This window comes from Protopterus annectens, chromosome 10.part0 (assembly GCF_019279795.1).
Source record: "Protopterus annectens isolate FY-2018-M chromosome 10.part0, PAN1.0, whole genome shotgun sequence".
In the NCBI taxonomy this organism is placed as follows: domain Eukaryota; kingdom Metazoa; phylum Chordata; order Ceratodontiformes; family Protopteridae; genus Protopterus; species Protopterus annectens.
Window position 1 is genome coordinate 1,334,984,974 of NC_056744.1, and position 18,561 is coordinate 1,335,003,534.

Sequence of the window (18,561 nt, forward strand, 5' to 3'; positions counted from 1 at the left end):
AGCATCCCGAACACACGCTCTATGATGATTCTAGTTTGTGCGTGTGCCTCATTATGGCGTTCTTGCATGGGTGTATGTGCATTTCTGATGGGAGTCATCATCCATGGCTCCAGTGCATAGCCAGCATCCCCCACAAGATGGCCATGTGGGATGTCCCCCCTGACAAATACCTGATACAGCTGTGAGGCATGCCAGATATGGGAGTCATGGTAGCTTCCAGGGCTGCCAGCACACACATCCATGATAATGCCCTGGGCATTGCACATGACCTGGCAGTTGATGGAGTGGAATCCCTTGTGGTTTATGTAGCACCTACCATGCTCACCGGGTGGTGACTTGATTTGTATGTGCGTGCAGTCTATCGTACCAAGTACCTCCGGGTAGTGTGCCACACGGTGGAAGTGGCACATATTGCTGGCCAACTCCTCCTGAGTTCTGGGGAAGTACATCTGCTCATTGGCATATGGTAACATGGCATCCAGGAACTGGTGTAGTACCCTGGATGCTGATGCCTGTGAGATACCCATTATATCTCCAGTTGGCCTTTGAAAGGTCCCTGTGGTCAGTATTCACAGGCTTACACATACCTTCATGTCCACTGGGATGGGTTCCCCTCTGTTGTTTCTGGTTCTCAGGCATGGCCGGCACAGCTCCACTATTTGCTGTAAGATGTCCCTGCCCACCCCGTAACACTCTACTATCTCCAGGTCATGTAGCCCCTGGTAGGTTACCCTTGGTCTGAACACTCTCCTTCTCCTCCGAGGCCTGTGGTGGTTGTCGGCATCATCCTCCACAATACCGTCAGTTTCTAACACATGCTGATGAATCACAGCTATGGCAGCTCCCAATATGTACATTTTAAAAGTTCCCCGTGTGTTTACACCTATGGTGCGGTGTTTGGGAATACACACGTGTGTGTTGGGTGCTTTCACACTTTATACTATTGTGCTGTGAACACCGATGATGTCATAGGGTGTGTATGTACGATCGTAGCTACAGGGTATCTTATGTGTTTTACTGCCGGAACTACTATTGTGGTGCTTTTGGTGTTGAATTACATTTGCCTGCCGTGGATTACCTCTTGACCTTCCCTTTACATTTCTGCATGTTGCACCTACCATTTTCTGGCGTGCATCCTGCAGCCTACTTTCATTTGTACTTTCCTGGACCTGGCGTATTTTGCATTATGTGTGCTACTGCCGGTCTGCTGTCAGTTTGCTTTGCTCTGCTGTGTCAGGTCTCCTATCTTTGCAATCCACTACCTCCCCTCCTTTCTTTGCATTCCAATGCCTCCCCTATCTGTTTTGCAGGTTTCTGCAAGCAGACTTGTCAGCTGCCGTCGATTGGCCTTCGTGGGTTGATTGGTGTTGATTGCTCATTAATACTCCAATTACCCTACTTCCGCATGTCCTTCTTTTCTTCCCCTGACCTTCCAGTTTCTGCTATTGTTTGCAACGCGTGCGTCCAATTACTGGGTTTCAGGCACGTTTTCATCCCCGTACACATGCGTTTTTGGGCACCATGTGTGCTCTCAGCTAAATGATTCTATACCTTCCTCCCTACCCCTGTCCTGCAGCTTTGCTTAGCAATGGACAGGCCAGATTTGCATTGCTCCAATGTGCTTACTGCTACGGTGGCACACCCCTCTTCTGATGTCATGTATCTCCTCTGAGCCACTCCTCAGTGTTATACCGCTGCGCCGTATGGTACAACCTTCATCTGGTGGGACATTTGCGATTCAGTATTATCTGCCTCATTTGCATGGCATTGACTACTAATTCATAGTTACCGCGCCGAACACTATCGCAGGCCCTTAGCAACCCTTGCATCTTGGTTGTGGTGTTCCATGCCTACCATTGTGTATTATGCTGTAAACCTGATTTCTATTACGTTGCGATTTTATGACATTTTTATATTATTTCTTTATGTTACAGCTTCCGCACACATGCCCTGTGGTTGTGCTGTGCGTTACTGTGGACATGACATTAAATGTTGTTATTTACGTGTTGTGCATCTTTTCTTATGCCATTGGGTGTGTATTTCACCATTGGCATATGTTAACGTTGTGATACCTGTGTCTGGCCCTCTTCCATAGCTCCGATGTTCTGTTTGGGAAAATGTAAACCGTGTTTTTTGGTTTACATTTCCGTGCGCTTCACGCCTGCACCACTTCATGAATCGCTATATGCCTTCATTTGCATGGTGCGACACTGCACATGGGGTTATTAGCATACCTAAGCCGGGGACTGCGCAGTTCTGGAGTACACCGGTAGTGCACGTGGAATTGGATCGTACCTGAATCGCTCGACGGCCATATTTGGCGTTATACCGCCTACGCTATGCCTACGCCTGGCGCAAGCTTCATGAATCCCGGGGCTAGTTTATTAAGGTATTTAAATATAAATAAACCCCAAATAGTATTTCTACAAGAAACTCATATTAAATCAGCTAAAAAAGAATGTCTGGAACCCCCTTAATTACACAATACTAGCCCATTGTTTATATAAAGCTAAAACGAGAGGTGTCATGATTCTCTGGAAAGGAAATGTTATTCACCCTCAAATTTGATATAAATATGAGGATCTTGAGGGACTATTAACCATCATCATTATTAAGCTTAATAATAGACTTTGGTCACTAGTCAATCTATAAAGGTTTCTAGGATTAAGTGTGTCAACTGCAAGACATCATCTGGATTTTATTACATATCTTATACAGGGTAAACTTCAATTGTGTTTTAGATAATCTTGAGGCTACTGACAATAGACCACTAAGGCTAACATCCACATCTAAGCTATTTAAGATTTGAATTTATTCCCTTAATTTATACAATACTTTTAACTCTAAACATAATCAGTCTGTGAAATTTTCTCATGTTGATAAAAGGTTCAAAACCCAAACTAGAATTGATAGAATATTAGTTTCTAAGATTTAAAGCTAAAACTTTAATTTTTCTTTCTAATTCCTTGCCCAGTTTCTGATCATGATTGTCTCAAACTTGAAATACAGCTAGATTTTACTAAATTAATTTCTATACCTAGAATCCCTGCATATATCACCAAAATTAAAGATTTCAAACCTTGGTTATTAGCGGAATTAAAATACTTTCAAGAAGGAATAAACTTGTTCTGATACTAATGTAGTAATGATATGGGATCCTTTAAAGGCCTTTATTTATGGTAGAACTGTCACCTGATACAGGAATAATTTAAAGGAATGGGAATCTGAGATGCAATGTCTGCAAATCCAAATTTCAACTCTTAAATCAAAATCAACACAATTATTACCAGTTGATAAAAGAATTAGATGAACTGAATAAAAAGTACTCAAATATTTGTCACATAGAACAAATTTAACTCTAGAGAAGATGAAATTAAATTCCTATGCACTGTCTCCAAAGCACATGCATAATTTGGCAGTTAAGATTTACTCTAAATCAAATAATATCATAAAAATAACACATGACTCATCCAATAAGGCAGTACCTAATGTAGGAGATATATTAAATGCTTTCAAGTTTCATTACACTAATCATTATAATTCTGATAATAAAAGCTATAATAACCTAGATGAGGAGTTGGCTCCAATAAAATTAGAGAGAATCCCTGATGAACTTAAAGCGAACTTGGAAAAACAAATAATTCTAAATTAAATAAAAAATAAAATTACATGTTTTAAACCTAATAAGGCCCCTGACATGAATGGTATTATAATAGAAATGTATAAGCTATTTCCCACAGCTACTATTTCTCTTCTTCATAAAGCTTTAACAGTAGTACAGTCTGAAAGCCTGATACCACCATCCTGGAAGTATTCCTTAATCACCCCCATTCTCAAAACTAATAAAGAACCATGATTCTGTAAATCTTATATGCCAATTTCCCTATTAAATAATGATTATAAAATCTTTATATCCATACTTGTTGATAGAGTGAAGGTCCTGCTTGTAAAAATGATAAATTATGATCAAGCAGGTTTTATTCATAAATGACACACGCACGATAATATTAAAAGAATACTAACACTTACTGAATACCTAAATAGGGAAGGTGAAGAAGCCCTTTTAGTCAGCTTAGCCATAGGAAAAGCGTTCAAGTCTATCAACTGGGACTATCTTTTTGAAATATTAAACACATTAGCATTTTCACCATCATTTATTTCTATTATAAAAGCTGTTTACAAAGATAATCTTGCTTGTGTTAAACTAGGCCCTTTTGTGTTTAAGTCCATACCAATAACTAAAGGGACTAAGCAAGGCTGTCCACTGTCTCCCATCCTATTCACTCTAGGTATATAAGCTTTGGACTCTTTAATAAGAAATAATCAAAATAATCAGGACATTAATGTTTATAACAAGTATAACTCCAAAATAACTCTTTCTGCAGATGACATTTTACCCACCCTATCCAACTCAGAGCGTGAATTGCAAGAATCAGACTTAGTTATAAATTGTTTCCAAGAAATTTCAGGACTTCATTTCAATAAGCAGACATCTAATCATATTATTTTGAATAACAAAGCAATACCTCATCCTGGTAATCAAAACTTTATTAGAGAAGAAGTACATTTGTTAAATTACTTAGGTATAAACTTAACAACACTACAAAAGTGAATGTGCCTGTTTGAGACAGTTTTGGGATGATATTGAAGCTTTTTTTAAGCATTATTTACAGATATTTTTTCTCTAACTAAATCAATAATATTATTTAATGTAAATGAAGGTTTTGCAATGAGCAGTGCCAACTCATACCTCTTATGGACAATACTAGTGATTGCTAGAAATTGTATAACAAGAAAATTGAAGTCTACCACCTCTCCAACTATGGAAGAGTTTCTGACCCTCCTTGAAGAAGTGATTTCCAGGGAAGCCAAAATGAAAGCTGTGAGAATAAATCCAACACATTTTGGTTAATAATCCTTGGATAAAGGTTTCTTTTCTCATTGAAACTTTTCGGAAAGACTACTCTTTCTGAATTATCTGATGTTTATTATGTAAATAGTTGCTATTGTTTTATAAATATATCAATTTTGGGCCTCTGTAAATATTGTATATAGTTGTAGTGTGTATTTTTCTTGTTCTTTTATGTTCGAAAATTGTATCTGTGATGTTCATATTATTGTTAAAATTATCATTTTCTTACTTCAATAAAAATGTTTGATAAAAAAAAAAAAAGAAATGCATCGTAATGCAGAGCCCGTTATTCTCTCATTTTTTTAAGTTTGTAAGAATGTTGGAAGTGTCACTATGGGGTGGATAGGGATTTGTTCCCCCCATTATTATAAAAAGGCCTTGTTCATTTTTTTGCTATACCCAGTATGGCTAAGTTATCCACATTCTATGCCACTAGTCTGGCAGTTGGCTGAGAGGTTAAATTATAGACGGGAATTTCTGGAATTTGTTTTCCCCCATTATTATAAAAAGGCCTTGTCCAGTTTTTTGCTATACCCAGTATGGTTAAGTTATCCACATTCAATGACACTAGTCTGGCAATTGGCTCAATGGTTAACGTATAGACAGGAATTTCTAGGAGCAGTTTTTGATTCCCACATGCCACTTGTTCTCTACAACGGCATTGTACGGTGCTATTAATCTGTGCTTAAGTTGGGCACATGTTTGTATTAATGATTCCTAATTCAGTTTAAGGGAGTCTCGGTTTTATTTCAGTTTCCTTGTTTCTCTTAATCCCTGCTGCCACTGGTGGTTTTGTTGGCAGATGGATGATTATAATCACTGCATTACAATTAAATGAGTTAGTGAAAATAGGTTCGCTACACACTTTTTATATTTTACCATATGTACCTATGTGACACAATGAGGTTGGATAGTCTGTAACAAATTAATTTTAGTTTAGTTTATGCTGGATGCAATATTATGAGAGAAATGCTGCTGATCTGCAGATATAGAAAAATAAGATGTTCTGGAGGTATAATAGTGTTAAACATATTAATTCACTTTATTCATAGTGAAATGGAGGAGTCAGCCAGAAGGCAGAAGTGTAATCATAAGGTATTATAAGATGGGTCTATATTATATATTTGAAGCTTCAAAATTTCGAACGTCATATATTCGAAAACATATGAGCAAAACTTGAATCTTCGAATATATAATAAAAATGTAAAAAAAAAACACTTAACACTCTGAGATAGCCCCTCTGCACCCCCCATGTGGGGGGCTGTCTCCCACACCCATCTACTTAAATATACCAACTCTGAGACTGCACTTCAGTGCAGAAAATTGAAATTTTCACATTCTGCGCACATGGAGCCATTGCCATTCACCTTCAAACTTTTCAAAGTTCGATCATATGGTGTCGACCATATGACATTCGAACTTTGAAATGTTCGATAATTTAATAGGGATCTTTATAAGACCACTGGGTATTACCTCTATGGCTCACGATTAACTTCAACTAGGAAACCCATAGGATGGTTAAAAAAATGTGTTGATTTTATTTATAGTATGCACTTTTTGATGAAATAGTGTTCAGTTCTATTTAACATTGATAGCAGTTAGACTGTTAACATAAAATGTGTGACAGATTCTCAAAGTGGAATTTCGGGGAACATTAACAATTTTAACTGCGAGGCTCATAGTAGAGCTAAGACATGATTAGTTTATTTATAGTATAGGCCTGATAATGCAATTATTCAGTTTGAATATAAACTGTTATGACCTTAAATGAGACACATTCCACAAGATGCGGTACACCTGAGAGGCAATAGCATGTTATCAAGACATTTCACTAGTTGTTTTAGGCATTTTAACTGCCCTTGCTGTTTCAATGTTGCATTAGAAAAGCTTGTAGAACAAAGCAGAACTAGGTTGAAGCTGCTAAGGTTGCAGTCTCTTGGGGTCAGGGATTGCAGGCCAGTGTAGTGGTTGTGCAGTTGATGAACAGGGTGTCCCCTGGCAGTGCTTAATGCTGTCATTAAGAAGTTTTGGATATGTGTGTGCTGAGAATTTACAGTTTTCTTTTCTTTTGCAGCTAGGGGAAGTATAGCGTGGACATCAGTTGGTGACCTGAAGGAAGTGGGTTCAAATGGTGATGGTGTCTGTCACAGTGGATGTCCCAGTCACTAGAGTGGTGCACAAGGAGGCCCAAGTGGGGGAGTGCAATGTGAGTAACAGTTAGTGGCCTGAAGGAAGTGGATGTCAAAGGTAATTGACTCTGATGGGGTGGATGTTCCAGTTGATGGAGTTGTGCACAATGATGTTGCAAGTAATCTTACTTTATGCTGTGTGGTTTGTGGTAGTGTGTGGGCAAGTGAGGAAGAAGTATGTTGGGGTAGGATAAAGCAGGGTTGGTGATTGTTATGGGGAGTCTGGGGTTCTCACAGGTGGGGCAAAGTCCCAACAATCATAGGATCATAAGAAATGGCTCTATGGCCTTTATAAGCTAGACAAGGCAATCTATCCAAAGTACAACCCTTATTTCCATGTGCAACACCTGTTTTCGTTGTCCAAGAAAGACACGGGTAGAACCCCTGGGGTGAATTTATGAAGAGGGCCAGTAAGGTGTTTATATATATATATATATATATATATATATATATATATATATATATATATGGGTCACCTTCAGATGCCCGACATCGCGTTTCGCCAACACGGAATCCGACAGGACGAAAACACCGACAACGCAGATGACCGACAAGGTGAGAACCCGACGGACTCGGTAAGTGTGCGATAGAGTGAGGGATTTAGTGTTAGGGAGCGGACAGGTAAGTGTGCGATAGTGAGGGACTGTGGGTTTAGGGGTGGGTTAAGTGAGTTAGGGTTAGGGTGCAGGTAGGGTGAGTGTGCGGTAGTGTCGGACCTTGGGGTTAGGGGTGGGTAAGTGAGTTAGGGTTAGGGTGCTGGTAGGGTGAGGGTGCGGTAGTGTCGGACCTTGGGGTTAGTGGGTAAGTGAGTTAGGGTTAGGGTGCAGGTAGGGTAAGTGTGCGGTAGTGTCGGACCTTAGGGTTAGGGTTTGGGTTAGGGATAGTGGATATGTTATGTAGTGTACTGTGTTGTTTACGTGTAGTGTGTTGGTGTAATGGTATTCGGTGTTTTGCGTTGTCGGTATTTTTTGTTGTCGGTCTTTTGGTGTCGGTGATTTGTGTGTCGGTGAAACGCGATTTCGGGCATCTGAAGGTGATCCATATATATATATATATATATATATATATATATATATATATATATATATATATATTTATATATATATATATATATTTATGGGTTTCGTTCAGAAGCTTGAAATACTGAAATCTTGAATTTCAATATTTCAAGCCCAAGAAGCCGAATCCACATAATAGCGAAAGTTTAGAAGCGCAAAATTCAAAACCTTGAATACCGGAGGTTTTGAATTTCACACTTCTAAAGTTCTGCTATAGTTATGTATTCAGGTCAGTGTGTGTGTGTGTGTTTGTGTGTGTGTGTGTGTGTGTGTGTGTGTGTGTGTGTGTGTGTGTGTGTGTGTGTGTGTGTGTGTGTTAAGGGGTTTGGGTAGAGGCTGTGGTGTGTGTCAGTGTGTTTTGTTGCTGTGATGTGTGTGTGTGTGTGTGTGTGTGTGTGTGTGAAGAGAAAGTAGCTTGTGTGGTGGCATTTTGTGTGTGTTTGTATGTAGTGCGACCTCAGAGTGATAATATTTAAGTAGGGGGGGTGTGGGGGGTGTAATAGAGTGATTGTGTGTGTTTGTGTGGTGGATGGTGTGTGTGTGTGTGTGTGTGTGTGTGTGTGTGTGTGTGTGTGTGTGTGTGTGTGTGTGGGTGTGTGTGTGTGTGTATTAAAACCACAAAATTCAAAACTTCCGGTTCTCGAGGTATTGAATTTCGCGGTTTTTAGTTTTCGTTGTTTTGTGGATTCCACTTCTTGGGCTCGAGATACTGAAATTCGAGATTTCAGTACTTCGAGCTTTTGAAGTGAATCCATATATGTATAAATATATATATATATATATATATATATATATATATATATATATATATATATATATATACATACACACACACACACACACATATATATATATATATATATATATATATATATATATATATATATATATATATATATATATATATATATATATATATACATATACACACACACATATATATATATATATATATATATATATGTGTGTGTGTGTGTGTGTGTGTGTGTGTGTGTGTGTGTGTGTGCATACACAGATATATATCTATAGATATGATACAGCACATAAGAAAGACATATATGACCACAGGCACTGCCAATGGGGGTGAGGGGGCTCAATCAACATACATGTTACCTGTACCGATACCCCCCCCCAGCCAACCAGGTGAAACATGCAAACAAACACACAAAAAAAGTAAACAAACCACTGCTTCCCAAACTACAGGAAGGATGCAACTAGTGGGAGAAACATTGTCGACCTGCTAAGTCTAATCTAGAAACAAAGACAGGAAAGTCTCTTGCGGGACAACTCAAAAATTGATGGGCATTTGGGTTCCTTGCATTACAAAGATACACATTGCATGGCACGTATGTTCTCGGACTCCAAGGTTGGGAAAGCCTGATGATCCTTGTGTCAATACAATGTACGTGATGGGTCCCAAGAAGTGGAGAGTGGGCAGTTTGTAGTGGTGTGGTTAGACCTGACTTACACCCAAAGAAAAGATGATTGCTGCGGAGGAGTGGCGGGGGGTGAGTATGAAATTATGGATTGAGGCGTGCCGGTGTTAGATGGAGCATTTCTAATCAGACCGCCTCGTGGATGCAAGCAATAGTTTGTAGTGGATAGAGCACTTGCCTAATAAGCAGGCATTCCCGGTTTGAGTCCCACTGCAGCACAGTCTATTTTACATGGCAAAGCACATTATAACCAATAGTTTTGTTGCATAACCCACTAAATAACACATATGTATGAACTAGAGTACTGTAGGAAATGCACATGTGAAGTAGCAGTGTCATAATGAATAAGGTACTATTAACCAGGTGTAAGCACAACTAAGCAGTAGTAAGCATATGTAAGCACTAGTAAGTGTGTTTATGTGTGTTTGCGCAGGGGTAAGCACTGCCTACACAGATTAGGCAATGTGGAAGCGAACGGAGTATTAGAAACTGTAACCGGAAGTTAGCAGTGCTTAACTCCATGCAAATCTGTGTACAAATGCTTTAAAGTGTCTTAATCACTCTAGATCCAACAGCCTGTGTTCTGTCCAGCCACAAAATAAACAGCCTCTGCAAGGCTCAAACCCAGGACCATGCACACCCATAATGTATCACTAAGCCATGCCAGATATCCCTAAATCTGATGTTTTAAGAAACATAACATCCAGCCCACTCATGCAAAAGTACAGATAATGTATACCTACAGCTAGCTGTATGTGTATGAGTAAATATATTAATATCTAAACAGATACAACATATCTATATATGTAGTAATATATATATATATATATATATATATATATATGAATATCCATAGATATATATATATATATATATATATATATATATATATATATATATATATATATATATATATACAAATATATGAACATATATACATGCAAATGCCGACATCTACATATATATATATATGTCAAAACCTATATGTCCACATATACACAGCAAGTTACATATATGTACGCAGATATATATCTCCGTAGGTATAGATGGACATAGTTATAAATATGTAAGCAAATATATATACCCATATAGGTATATATGGCCAGATATCTGTAGATAGCAATGGCAGATTAACAGAAACATATATGTCCAATGCACCGTTAATGGGGTTGAGAGGCCCCAAACAATATAGGTATCTTACGAATTGGCATACCCCCCAGCCAAACACATCCACCCTGCAATACACTACCAAGGTCATTTTATCTTAAGTGTTTCATTTAAAAAGGGATTTAAATTAGTCTTCTATGTTTCACATGTTTATATCACATTCCCCTTTCTCCCACCCACTAGGCAGGCCAACCAATACAGACCCATCCAACTCAGCCTCTCCTCAACGCATATTTACTTTACCCACAGTCCTGCCCCCCCCCCACCTCGCTGCACACATGCAGCCACCATCCCTTCTCTGGTTACCAGCCCGTAGCAACCACCAAACTTTGCCCGCCCTCCACTCCTCCTCCCCTCGGGACTCATCCTGTACGTTGTCCCGACCCAACTATCCAGGTCGGCCACACGTTGTTAGTCCATGCACATAGCCATGCATACCTTTGCAGCCATGCTTTTAGAGGAAAGTAAAATACCCAGTTTTTGGATTGTCCCACATGAGACGAATGTTTCCCTGGTAATAACAATAGACTTCATGTGCGACTTTGTTTACACTAACGGTTTTATTTGTAGGTATCGCAAAGCATATGTGGCACACAATGTTGCCCGGTATGCACACAAAAGCTACTAGAAACATCTAATTCAGGTATATGGGAAACACATGACCCTGGTATACACACAGTACTACAGGTTCCCCTCCTGATAACTAAATTATTGTCTAATGACTGCTTTAAAGTGCATTAATCAATCAGTATCCAATGGTCTGTGCTCTGCCCAACAAAGCATCTGCAAGACTGGAACCCAAGACCATGCACACCATACCCAAAGTGATGTACTACTACACCATGCCAGATATACATAAACCTAATGTTGTCATTAACATAACATCCAGCCCAGTCTTGCAACAGTACAGAGAATGTATACCAACATCTAGATGTATGTGTGTGTGTAATTATATCCATATCTAAACTGATACTACATATCTATATATGTAGATATATATATAAAATAGTCTGAAATATATACATATATATAGATATATATGAACATATATACATGCAAATCTGCAAATAGGTTCATAGGTTCATAGGTAGGTACTAGCCTATTGGCCCAAGGGTCTACGTAAGCCTAGCCAGCAAGGTTCCATAGCTTATGCCACCCAAGAAAGATATTTTCCTGTGCTACTGTCCAGCAGAAACACAGAAGTGATCCCTGAGGTGTATTTCCTCTTTCCCATTCACTCATTGTTTTTCACTAGTTTGTCTTACTTTGGTTCCTGTCTGTTGGAACACCTATATGTCCACATATACACAGCAGGTTACATATATGTACGCAGATGTATATTTCCATAGGTATATACGGATATAGTTAGACATATGTAAGCAAATATATATACCTATATACGTATATATGGGCATACATCCATAGATAGCAATGGTAGATTAACAGAAACACATATGCCCACATGCACCGTCAATGCGGTTGGGAGGCCCCAAACAATATACACATTGTAGTAATTGGCAAAGCCCCCCCCCCAGACAAACACGTCTGCCCTGCAATACACTACCAAGTGTTGTAGATCCCATAACCAGGACCTGACATGACATGGGCACAAGATGTTAACAGTACTACATCCCAGCTGTATGATGTCAGGCTGGTATTGGTAACATATCATGCAGTACAGTCTGGCTCCCATGGTAGATTTAAAATGCGGAGGCTATTAACATCCCCAGGATACATATACACAGGCACATATATGCAGATACAGATATACATTTATATATATATATATATATATATATATATATATATATATATATATATATATATATATATATATATATATATATATATATATATATATATATATATATATATATATATACACACACACACACGTGACTAGACATTCACATGCAGAGATATTTACAATCAGATACATATGTAGAACGTGCACAAAATACGGAACAGCTACTATGCTGACAGTCCACACCTGAACAACTGGACACTGTATGGGCCACCCATACAAATGTCAATCATTGCCTGCAACATATACCCACAGAGGGGTGATAGGGAAAGACACCACACACAGGTTTGCAGGAGTGGAAGACCTTTATTTGTGTAATATTACATTTCTATATACTATTGCCACTGTACTTGTGATTGTCCCCAGAGACATGGTGTGTGTGTGTGTGTGGGGGGTCAAGTCTGCTTTCCACATGTGTGCCATTGGCTACAGATAGACATCCTAAGGACAGCATAGTTAAGTACCATTTTTGCACGTACAGCCCCTGTCGACTGCAGCAGAGATATTGGCCAGTATGTGTGGACATTCTGACACACTCTGTATAGTCCAGAAGTATACACAGAATCCCTTAGTACAAAACATGTGAACCATGCCTGACAACATGGATATTAACAGCCATGTAGATGGGTATAACACATAACAACCGGTATACATATGCCACCATAGAGTATGCATTCACACATGCCTGTCTGGCCTGACACGTTATACCCGCTGGTACAGGGGTGCCATGGCCACATACTACCAACTAGATATTGACATACATTTGTACAGCATCCCACTGCTCTGTCTGACATACATGACTGTTAAGGGAGGCCTGGCAGCAGTACATCTGGCTTGTATCTGCACATGACATCTCACTGGGTAAGTACACTAAGCTGCTAGGCATGTAACAATGCACTGTGCAGGCTACAGGCAGACTGGCTCAACACCGGCCTACATCTCCTATGGGGGAAGGCACATGTACCTGTATATATAGCAGGCTGTACAGGCATGTCACAGCACAGGGTAAGATACACTTGTGTGTAAATGCATAACCACAACCAATGAGAACAGAGCCACAGCCACATATCACAAACTAGCATAACATTACAGTATATGGACTATCTGTTCAACACCATCCTCATATGTGCCACTCACACACTATCCCTACATATACTAGGCCGCTACGCAGTGTGGTGTGATGGCTGACTGTGGTATGGGACATGTGTGTGTATAGCCCTACAAACATGTAAGCCAATACGGTAACATACAGTGCAGCAGCATGTAACATCATATAGGATGGGACCTAGGATGATGACAACTACCACAGTTTGTACACAGGCCAAGGTACATATTAAAAATGCACACACTGTTGACATTCACCATACGTACACAGACCTCAGTACTTTACATACAACCAAAGTATTTACAGGTTATGTCATCAATTATAACACTCATTGTACATTACATGTGTAGCAGTCTGATACCTCACTGGCTTGTTATCAGATATGATGACACTACTTCTGGTGTACAGCACATATGCACCTCTACATGCATGACATATGTGGAAAGGTTGACAGAGTTGAGGCTGGAAGCACATACACAGGGCCAATATTTACATGTTGCTGTGATAACCTCATACATTTACTGTTGTAACAGGGTTTGTTGCAACATATGTCCTATGAGGGATATGAAGTCAACTGTCACGGCTTTCACCATCTACAGACTACAATCCTCACAGTACTTTCTGCAGTCCTCAGACAGATGTTCCGCGGGTAGCACATGACACCAAAGGCACAACACACTGCCCAGTCTGAAGATGACCCTGCAGATGGGTATTCCTCATAAATATAGAACTGACATGGCAGGTATTGAGATGTGGGACAGCCATATCCACACACTCACACTGTTAAACCAACACTACTCCAAATGCAGTATAGCAGCACTTAGAGTCTGTAGTCAGGTCAGGCACATCCCCCTCCTGTGTTTTGTCCTGTTTCCACAGTGAATGTTGTTAGAGGTACATCCCCAATCCATCTGAGATGCTGTTTGCCAAACAATGGATCAAGTTCCTGCTCACAGTGAATGAAAAGGGCCAACACCTACATGATGTTCCTAGATATTGGAGTGTGTTTCCATGCAATTGGCTATGGGAATATTACCACAGCTGTTCCACATGCAATCGTCTAGGGGAGGGCTGCAATTCGTGCAGAGGCCATCAGCTGATCTTGAGCATCAATTAAAATGCACATGCTTCTGCCTAAACAAAGCAGGTGTATGTCTCCACATCCACCAGAGAGGGAGTCGGAGAGGCGGACAGAGGCTAATACAGGTCAGGAAGGGGTGGGAGAGTAAAACCTAAGCATGTTTGTGTCACACACCTACCAGCACAGAGTATCAAACCTCTGATCACTATGTAGTGTGGTCATAGTTTTGTGCAGTTATTGGATGCATCACATGGGTTCTTTGCTGTGGAGCCCTCAGAACATGTATGTGATGGTGAGTGACATCTGCAAGATGGATATGGTAGCTATACGGTAGGTGATGTACACGTGCCTATCTGCATGGACAGGTGCCACCGTCAACACAGCCACACTCTCACAGGGATACACACACATTGACACACTTGGCAGAGGCAGGATTAAAACCCATCAGTAGTGGGATTGCCACAACACATCACTGTGCAGGTATCACATGCACCACACGGGTCATATGGAGGTTGTACGGGCGAAGGGTATGGGAAGGTGTCTGACATCAGACAGCATGCATAAGTATGCCACTGGCAGTTGTTGTGAGTGTGGATGTCACCTTACGCATAATACAACACACACACAAACACACAGGGTCCAGTACTAACATGCATGAGTGCATTTCTGCATGGGTATGTGGTGGTTGACTGTGGCATATGGCTATGCAAGCCTAGGTGATGGGTATACCTTGGCATCAGGCCACATGACAATGGTCTGCATTGTGGCTCAGACCTGTGGTTTCTACATTTGCCCACACAGGTGGGTATTGTATCCACCATCCAGTCACCTGGGTGTCTATTGCATGTGGCCAATGCTTTGCATTGCCTGCCATGTATGTGTTCCCTAATCGATGACATGGACTACGTCTGGGATGTGCGCACCTCCCACATGCATGTACAGTGACATGTGAAATTGTACCTGGGGTGTCGGGCCCATGTTTTGTACACAGATTATCATCAGATGTGCCACTTGTGGCCACCTGTGGCAGGAACTGGTAATGGACAGCAGGTTAACCCTGCACCTACATTGATAGCATGCTGCCAGCATTCTTTGGCATTAGTGGCATCTGTCCATACAGGGCATGTTTTCAGACATGGTATGTCCTTTGTGGGTGACGTGATGGCACCACAGGTGTTGCAGGTGTCCAGTGGGGAACATGGGGAAGGTGCACTGTCTGTATGTATGTGCCTATTGGACAGATGGACAGGGTGTACATGCCCTCTGTACACCACTGCAATCACTCTGTAGTTACTATCAGTCACCAATATGTAGTGTACTACACACATATAGGCTGATGCCTTGGCATGTGTATGGGTCTATGTGACATGGGTTGAGAATGTGCTCTGGGTAATACTGGGGTTGCTAACTGTGATTGCCTGGCGGTGATGTCATGTGTATGGGTATGGGATTGCACCCCTGCCTCTTGGCTATTTCACATCTGGTATCCCTGTACATTGGGCATTGTGATGCAGGGCAACCTTAAAAAACATTTGCAAAACCCACCCAACAATGGGCCCAGGTGTCACAGACTCACACCCACCTCCACACAGGGTACAAGTTACACACACACACAGACAGACAGACACACACACACACACACACACACACACACACACACACACACACACACACACACACACACACACACACACACACACACAATTGCCATGTCTGGGAATTGAACTCCTACCTAACTATTTTTATCACACTATGGCAGTACGCAGTTATGGGACACGCCATGGACATTACCAGGATGCATTTTTTCCATGGATGTATTTTCCAGGTGGATAACATCAGCAGCCTTACCAAAGTAGAGCATTGCAATTGTAGGGAGTGTGACCACCCTAAAAAGCATTGCACTCTACACAGACAGTTACACACACTTGCCACATCTGGAAGTAAAACAGCTACCTTCCTAATTTATCACACTACAGCAGTACACAGTTACAGGATGCACTATGGAGATTACTGGGCTATACCTTTCCCAGAGCTGAATTTCTAGGTGGATAACATCAGAAGTTTTGTCAAAGTAGAGCATACAAGTTGTATGGAGTGTGACTAGCCTAAAAGCATTGTTTTCTACACAGACAGGGTTAGATAGACACACACACACTTACCATGTCTGGGACTAGAATAGGTACCTATCTAATTTATCACACTACAATAGTACACAGTTACAGGATGTACTACAGAGATTACTGGGCTACATCCTTCCCAGAGATGTATTTCTAGGTGGATGGCATCAGAAGCTTTGCCAAAGTAGAGCATATAAGTTGTATGGAGTGTGACTACCATAAAGCATAACTCTCTACACAGATAGGGTCAGACAGACACGCACACAGTCACACACACATTGCCATGTCTGGGAATAGAAAAGCTATCTACTTAATCTATCACACTACAGCAGTACACAGTTACAGGATGCACTACAGAGATTATTGGGCTGCGTTCTTCCCAGAGGTGTATTTCTAGGTGGATGACAGCAGCCGCTTTTCCAAAGTAGTGCTTTAAGTTGTAGGGGGTGTGACTACCCTAAAAAGCATTGCTCTATACACAGACAGACAAACACACACAGCTGCCATGTCTGGGAATTGAACTCCTACCTAACTACTTTATCACACTACAGCAATAAGCAGTTATGGAACACACCACAGAGATTATTAATATATAACCATTCCAGGGATGTATTTCTAAGTGGATGACATTGGCAGCCTTGCCAAAGTAGAGCATTGCAATTGTAGGGAGTGTGACCACCCTAAACAGCACAGCTCTCTACTCAGACAGACACACACGCATAGCTGTCAAGGCTGGGGTTAGAACTCCTACCAAACTAGTTTATCATACTACAGCAGTGTGCAGTTTTGGGACACGCCACAGAAATTATTGGTTTAACATGCACCTAATGTGTATTTCACAGTAGATTACCTCAGCAGGCTTGTCATAGTGGGGCTATGGGGAGGGCAGTGTGTGTGCATGGGCCATAACCCATTCAACTCAGGGCTGACACACCACATGTGGGCACAACCTGGGTCATATTCCACAGGTCCGTGTATACAGCTGCTAGATGACTACTTCCTTGAACAGTCATGTTGCACAGCTGGCACGTGCACCATATACTCTGTAATGCTGACAGGTACCAGTGGCTAGTATCTACAGTGTGTGACATCACACCCACGTGTGGATGTGGACCTTTGGCTGTGTGCTGGGTGGATGAGCCCTGGATGGCTCCTTGTCACAGTCACCGTCTTCCACACATCTATGTATGTCTACCATTGGCTTATTATAGTGTGTTGTCCTTACATATATGCCTGTATTCCTATCCACTGTGTGTGCAAAGCATGTGTGGTGCATACTGAGGAGTGTCTGCACTAACATCTGTGGCTGCCAGATATGTCTGGTCCACTGGCGTGCAGATATGTCTGGTCCACTGGTGTTTGCAGACATGACCTTCATGTGCTTAAGTGTATGAGCATGCCCAGTATGACCTTTCAGTATGTGGTTGAATGACATTGCCTTCATTACTCTAAGTGTGTGGGCATGCCCAGTATGGCCATCTGTATTGCATGTGTGGATTGGGTCCAGGTTGTTTTTACTGCATTGCTGACCTTTGTGTTGTACACCTACAGGTAGCATGCTGTCTCTGCAGGGTCTCCATCGATCATTTGACATGGACTGTTACTATATTTCTACACAGGATGGGGGGGGGCACACCTGACTGTTACTTTATTTCTATGTAGGCTGGGGGCGCACACCTGACACTTGTATAC